Here is a 6,176-nt window from a genome sequence, read left to right as displayed (position 1 = left end):
CTGTGCTAAGCACCGGGGGAGATACAAGGTAATTAGGATGTCCCACCTGGGGCTCACAGTCTTCACCCCCATTTTACAGAGGAGGTCACTGAGGCCTAGAGACGTGAAGTGACTTGCCCAGAGTCACACAGCTGATAGGTGGCAGAGCCAGGATTAGAACCCACGACCTCTGACTCCCAAGCCCGGGCTCCTTCCGCTAAGCCACGCTGCTCTTGGTTTGGGGAGCCCCAAAGAGTCAAGGAAAGATAATCATCATCATCATCAATAAATAATGATGGTGTTTGTTAAGCGCTTACTATGTGCCAAGCACCGTTCTAAGCTCTGGGGGAGATACAAGGTCATCAGGTTGTCCCACGTGGGGCTCACTGTCTTCATCCCCATTTTACAGATGAGGGAACTGAGGCACAGAGAAGTGAAGTGACTTACCCAAAGTCACACAGCTGATAAGTGGCGGAGTAGGGATTAGAACCCACGACCTCTGACTCCCAAGCCCGGTCTCTTTCCACTAAGCCACACTGCTTCTCTGAGGTCACAGAGATGCTCGTCTCAGCATCAGTTTAAGCAATCGGTGTTACTTATTGAGCCCTTACTACCTGCGGAGCGCTGTATTAAGCACTTGGGAGAGGACAGCAGAGGACAGCTCATTGCCGAGAACGAGCTTAGCCAATATGATCACCGTTGATGCAGTCGGCGTATGAGCCCAAGGAGCTGCCTCATGGGGAAACTAGTTTTTCATTAAAAAAAAATAAATTAGGAGAAAAGATAGCCTTACATATTTAAAGTAGTGAACAGAGTAAAAGCAAAACAAAAAAACCCTTCCTCTCAGTTCCGTGATATGTTCCCAGAATCGGTGAGAACCTGTGCTCTGGGGTTTTGAGAATTAATTACTAATTAAAACTAGTAAGCCCCTTAAAATTAAATGGGTTACGCCGGGTTACCGAGTTATATTCGCCCCCCTCCAAAAAAAAAAAACTCCTTTGGTGGAAGTGAATCAGACTGCCTGCCTGTATTGATCCGATTTACTGGCTAATCACAGAACTCTCCCATTTTGCCAGGGAGACACCGCCAAAAATCGAACGGACCCGGTCCGCGCTGTTCTTGATTTCTAATTTTCCAACACTAATATCATACTGGCTTCCTAAAATAAATGAAGCAAGTGCCTATCTGCAGCCCGGTGCTTAACTGACCCGTAGGCCTAATGTTCTGCCGGTTTGGTTGAAGAGCATTTGAGACAACTTGATTTTGAACCTGAATTTCAGGCAGTTTCCGGGAGGAAAAACATTTTCTTAAGAGAGTAATTCACTTTTGGCACCATCCTCGGGCCCAGTGCTCATTGGAGTTGTGGGCATTGGGAAAAACAAAAAGGGCCAAAATAATAGCGCATGAACATTAAACAGGATGATAAAACCTGTAGAAAACACATATATGTATGTGACCCTTTACCACCCTCGTTAAGGGCCTGGGATAAGTAAGAAGGGGGGCATGTCACAGTGTGTTTCTGTCCAGTCTGCCTGTCCTCGATGGGTATGGGCGGAGAGCGGAACATGCAGCAGAATGTAGAGGTAAGCGCTTAGTACCGTGCTCTGCACACAGTAAGCGCTCAATAAATGCGAGTGATTGATTGATTACCTCCTTCCCTTCCCCACAGCACCTGTATATATGTATATATGTTTGTACGTATTTATTACTCTATTTTACTTGTACATATCTATTCTATTTATTTTATTTTGTTAATATGTTTGGTTTTGTTCTCTGTCTCCCCCTTCTAGACTGTGAGCCCACTGTTGGGTAGGGACTGTCTCTATGTGTTGCCAACTTGTACTTCCCAAGTGCTTAGTAAAGTGCTCTGCACACAGTAAGCACTCAATAAATATGATTGATTGATTGATTGATTGAGGGGTAGGACATTGGGCCTGAGAAGAGATCGGAGGTAATCGGCAGGTGGGGAAAACTTGGCTGGCCTGTTGGGCCTGGGGAAAAAACACCATCTTGCCATCTATTGCCGCCCTATCTAATAATAATAATAATGATAGCATTTATTAAGCGCTTACTATGTGCAAAGCACTGTTCTAAGCGCTGGGGAGGTTACAAGGACATCAGGTCGTCTCACAGGGGGCTCACAGGCTTAATCCCCATTTTACAGATGAGGTCACTGAGGCCCAGAGAAGTGAAGTGACTTGCCCAAAGTCACACAGCTGACAATTGGCAGAGCCGGGATTTGACCCCATGACCTCTGATTCCAAAGCCCAGGCTCCTTCCACTGAGCCACACTGCTTCTCTGACTTGTCCACTGTACTATCTCCTCCAGCTGTCCATGCGCATCATTCAGAGAGACCCGTTATCGGTGTAAAAATAGGAAGACTCAGACATGAGCAATCTGGTTACCTGGCTCTCTATGTTTTGGTAAAAAAAATGGCCAAAATTATTACTACTAATAATAGTAATAATAGCAGTAATACTTGTAAAGTGCTTAATCTATGCCAATCACCGTTCTAAGCACTGGGGTAGATACAAATTAATCAGATTGGACACGGCCCCTGTCCCACAAGGGGCTCACACTCTTAATCCCCATTTTACAGATGAGGTAACTGAGGCCCAGAGAAGTAAAGTGACTCGCCCAAGGTCTCAGAGTAGACGTGAGGCGGAGCCGGGATTAAAACACAGGACCTTCTGACTCCCAAGCCCGTGCTCTAGCCGCTAAGCCACGCTGCTTCAGAATTCATTCTCCTTTTCTCGCCCCCTGTTACTACTGCGCACAACAAGATTTAGAAATTCTTTGTGTGTCACCGAGGAAATAAATGTCATATTGAGCTTTCCAACTCTTTATTTGCCCGTACCAGTACCATAACGAGGACATTAAATTACCAGTAATTATTTTGAAGCGACACTGACTTAAACCTAGGAGACCGAGAGCAGTCCAAATTAAGGTGGACAGATAGATGCCTGTGCTTAATTCTAGCTTCATTCTTTGGGATTTAGAGATTCCAATTCTCTCCCAGAAATGGAGTTTGTCGCTCTTCCTTGCTTGCTTTTTGCCCTGCCTCCTCGAGATAGAGTAGGTTTGCCAACGTAGTTCAAAGTTTGGACTAATTAGGAATCATTTTCACTAGCGATTAAATGAAATTAGTTTTCCTTGATTCCGTGGTTTTTATCCACAGTTACGTCCTGTTGAGTTCAGGCAAAGAAGGGCCTGTTGGGTTGGTGGCCTTTGTTTCCTGATTTATGATGTGTTAAACGATTGCATGCCGAAGGCTATATCTCATCAAAAGTTTCGATCAACAAACTTTAGAAATTGGCCTTTTTTTATTACAGTTTACGGATTAGTTGTCAAAAAGAAGTGCATTTTTGGGGAAATCTCCAGGTACATTGGCTGTTTCTTCCAATCTGAATTCATCGCTGAAGGGGCCAAGTGGATATGCGATACATGGCAAAGTGAATTTGCTTCTGTAGGGTTTTAAAATAAACCTCAGATGATAGGTTAATAATGAACTCCGTGGGTGGGGCTGGAGTGGTTTGTATTAAGGTCTGTCTCCCCCTCTAGATTCATTCATTCATTCAATTGTATTTATTGAGCACTTACTGTGTGCAGAGCACTGTACTAAGCACTTGGGAAAGTTCAGTAGATGGTAAGCTTCTTGTGGGTAGGGAATGTGTCTCCCAACTCTGTTTTATTGTACTCCCCAGAGTGCTTAATATAGTGGTCTTCACACAGTAAATGCTCAATAAATACCATTGATTGATTGATAAATCTATGACTGTCTAAATATGAGTAAACCTCCCAACCCAGAACTCTATTCAAAAGATAAAAGAAAGGCCCGGAAAGCAAATAGATCTTAATAAATAGCTGGGTTTTTAGAGCATTAATTTATTGGAATAAGTAATTCCTAGGGATTGGAAGAATAAATCGTAGCCACATGGTTTTACAGGTGAAGAAAAAAGGTACCTATTCATGTTTGTAAAAACAGGAGTAATTATATTTTAGCTGTGGATTGCATACATAAGTCAGAGTACCGATTTTGGTAATACCGGCAGAATGACTTGGATTCCAAGCTAATAAAAAAACATAGGTTTTGGCAAGCCGATTAAGCAGGTCACTACCAAATGGTCTTCCTTATTGGTGATTGAGATTTCTTTCAAAGAGCTGGAAAGATAACTTTGGGAGGATTCAATTTCTTCAGTTGGTTTCCGGTTGCTACATTTCTCTAGAAGCGAACTACGGGGATAGAGTCTGCGTTGAAATGTGTGGATTAGTAGGATGACTTTCATTCCTTTTGAGCACTTGAATCTCCCATCTATCTGACCGTCCACCTAGTCAGTGGGGGAATCTTGCAGGTAGTGAAGACTATGGCGAGGACTAGAGGCAAATGAATTGAAAACAGTTCCACGGTCGGTTTGCCGTTATGGGCGGGACTGATTCCCCCATCTTCCCCTCCCTGTGAGCGGTTCCCCCAAACAGAGTGGTTTAGTGGAAAGAGCACGGGGTTGGGAGTCAGAGGTCGTGGGTTCTAATCCTTGCTCCGCTATATGTCTGCTTTGTGACCTTGGGCAAGCACTGGGGCTCAGTCTTCATCTCACCCTTTAGTGTGGTAGGTACTTAACATCTATAATAATAATAATAATGGTGGCATTTGTTAAGCACTTACTATGTGCAAAGCTCTGTTCTAAGTGCTGGGGAGTATACAAGGTGATCAGGTCATCCCACTTGGGGCTCACAGTCTTAATCCCCATTTTACAGATGAGGTAACTGAGGCCCAGAGAAGTGAAGTGACTTGCCCAAAGTCACACAGCTGACAATTGGCGGAGCCAGGATTTGAACCCATGACCTCTGACTCCAAAGCCCATGCTCTTTCCAATAAGCCACACTAACATCTATAATAATAATAATAATAATGGTATTTGTTATGCGCTTACTATGTGCCAAGCACTGTTCTAAGTGTGTGGGGGGGATACAAGGTGATCAGGTTGTCCCATGTGGGGCTCACAGTCTTAATCCCCATTTTACAGAAGAGGTAACTGAGGCCCAGAGAAGTTAAGTGACTTGCCCAGAGTCACATAGGTGACAAGTGGCGGAGCCAGGATTAGAACCCATGACCTCTGACTCCCAAGCCTGGGCTCTTTCCACTGAGCCACACTGCTTCTCTATTTACGCTGCATCTATCCCACCAAACCACCAAATCGGGATTCATGAAATTGGAGTATTTGCTGGGCACTAGGATCTGATTCTCAGGTGATATGGAGGTGCTAACGATAGTGGGGAGGTGAGAAATTGATTCAGGGAAGCCTTACTGGAGGAGAAGAGATTTGAAAATGAGAGAGGAGTGAGCGGTTGGTGGATGGAAAGGGGAAGGGAGCTCCAGGTAGGAGGGAGGATCTGAGCAAGAGGCAAGAGAGAATTGAGATCACGGCACATTGAGTAGATTGGTGTTAGAAGAGCAAAGTTTGCGGGCTGGGTTGGAGTGGCAGCAACAGAAGCAGCGTGGAGTAGCGTGTACAACACGGGCCTAAGAGTTAGAAGGTCATGGGTTCAAATCCCACCTCCGCCTCTTGTGTGCTGTATGATCTAGGGCCAGTCACTTCACTTCTCTGGGCCTCCGTTACCTCATCTCTAAAATGGGGATTGAGACTGTGAGCCCCACACGGGACAGGGACTGTATCCAACCCGATTTTGCTTGCATCCCCCCCGCCAAGTGCTTAGATCAGTGTCTGGCATGCAGTTAGTGCTTAACCAGTACCATGATTATTATTATCTAATAACAATAATAATAATGGCATTTATTAAGCACTTACTATGTGCAAAGCACTGTTTTAAGCACTGGGGAATAATAATAATAATGATGGCATTTATTAAGCGCTTACTATGTACAAAGCACTGTTCTAAGCACTGGTGTAGATACAAGGTAATCAGGTTGTCCCACGTGGGGCTCTCAGTCTTAATCCCTATTTTACAGATGAGGTAACTGAGGCACAGAGAACTTAAGTGACTTGCCCAGAATCACACAGCTGACAATTGCTGGAACTGGGCTTTGAACCCATGACCTCTGACTCCAAAGCCCGGGCTCTTACCACTGAGCCACGGAAGTTACAAGGTGATCAGGTTGTCCCATGGGGACTCACAGTCTTCATCCCCATTTTGCAGATGAGGGAACCGAGGCCCAGAGAAGTGAAGTGACTTGCCC

At 44.8% G+C, this 6,176-nt stretch overlaps 1 protein-coding gene across 7 annotated transcripts in view; it reads left to right on the top strand.

Moving 5' to 3' along the window:
- Positions 1–6,176, top strand: part of STXBP5L (syntaxin binding protein 5 like) — a 170,059-nt gene that overhangs the window by 2,339 nt on the left and 161,544 nt on the right. The window lies entirely within an intron of this gene.

The sequence above is a fragment of the Tachyglossus aculeatus genome, chromosome 16 (assembly GCF_015852505.1).
Source record: "Tachyglossus aculeatus isolate mTacAcu1 chromosome 16, mTacAcu1.pri, whole genome shotgun sequence".
NCBI classification, from domain to species: Eukaryota; Metazoa; Chordata; class Mammalia; order Monotremata; family Tachyglossidae; genus Tachyglossus; species Tachyglossus aculeatus.
The sequence above is the reverse complement of the archived record's forward strand: the minus strand, read 5'-3'. Positions and strand labels throughout refer to the sequence as shown.